Here is a 1,568-nt window from a genome sequence, read left to right on the forward strand (position 1 = left end):
ATCCAGAGACAGAAGGTAGATTAGTGGTTGCCGGGGGCTGGGGACCCGGGGCAACGGGGAGGGAATGCTAATGGTTATGGTGTTTTTCGGGGTGGGGATGGACAATGAGAACGTCCTGAAAGTAGATAGTGGGGATGGTTGCACAACTCCGTGAATAACTAGAAACCTCAGAACTGGACAGGGTACAAGGGTGAATTTTATGGTATCTGAATTATCGCTCAATGAAGTCGTTAAAAAACAACGTGAGCTCCTCTTGGCACATATTGTCTCCCTTTCCCGCCTTATTGTCCTGCTAAACCCAAGTCAACATACCGTTTATTCATGTTGTTTACTGTCTGGCTTGTCCCACTGGAGTATAAAATCCACGTGATTAGAGATTTTTGTCTGTATTGTTTACTGTTGTATCCCTTGGGCCTAGAACAGAGCATACATTCAGTGCTCAATAAATGTGTTGAATAATTGTATAGATGTAAACTATATGTACATTAAAGCAGGCACAAGAAAGTCATTTTGAAAAGATGATAAAAATGTGGTTGCTCAGAAAGGAAAAGAGAATAAAAATGGGGGTGTTTTGTGGTAGATCACTGTGAGAAGTAGGGACGCAAGGTTTGGGTTGAAAACATTATTGCAGATGGATTACTTTGTAGGACATAAGACTCTATTCTCTCAGGAATGACTGAAGACTCCTTTCTGAGTCACTTTGCCTACAAGTGTGTGGTCCCAGCAACTAACCTTCAATCTTTGACTCCCTTCCCTCCAGGAAAACTTCTTTTCCTTGCTGTTTTCAGATACAGTGTGTTAATAGGAAACGTGAAGCTCAGTAAGGCCAACAGATCAGGAGACGCTTGCCATCGAAAGGATAGTTTGTTACAGCTCCCAGAGGAAGGGGCATGCCACGCTTTGCCCCGGGGGGTGGGGGGCGCACGAGGGGAAGTGCCCGGTGGGCCAGGAGACAGAGAGAGGGGGGAAATGCGGACAGGAGCCTTTACTATGGTTCCTACAGGAAGACACAGCCTTGCAGGGTAAGCAGGCTTAAGACAGGCTAGTTGGAATAATTTCAGCAGACTCTGGGGCAAAGGGACTGTCCCTCATTGCTTGGTACCTGGCCCCAGGTGAAGAGGGCTGGGGATAGTGGCCCAGAACATGAGAGAAAGTGGTCAGGGGTGTGGGCTCTGGGTTGGTGGGTTTGCATTTGAAAAGCGTGCAAGTTGTCTATTTTCTCTAGGAATTGAGTCGTCCTGTGAGGGTTGTCTCTCCAGGGTCAGCAAGGCCCCAGGTGTCAGAGCACCAGAATACAGAAAATAAGACATAGCTAATACATCGGGAGGGTAAATAACATGAAATGTTAGATCTCAAGGCTCTAGATAATCCTGAAATGCCTTGTTTTGGGAACCCGGAAGTACTTGGGAATACTGCTGGAACGGGCATGGAGGCCATTGGTGGGGAGGCCACGTAGGGTGGCCATACGTTGAGGAGATGGTCTGAGAGGCAATGGCAGCCACCAGGTAGACAGGCCAAGTCTGTAACGAATCTTAAGTCCATGAAAATGTGAACAGACTTGTGTCACA

Source organism: Ursus americanus, chromosome 4 (assembly GCF_024610735.1).
Source record: "Ursus americanus isolate L20-20 chromosome 4, mUrsAme1.1.p, whole genome shotgun sequence".
NCBI classification, from domain to species: Eukaryota; Metazoa; Chordata; class Mammalia; order Carnivora; family Ursidae; genus Ursus; species Ursus americanus.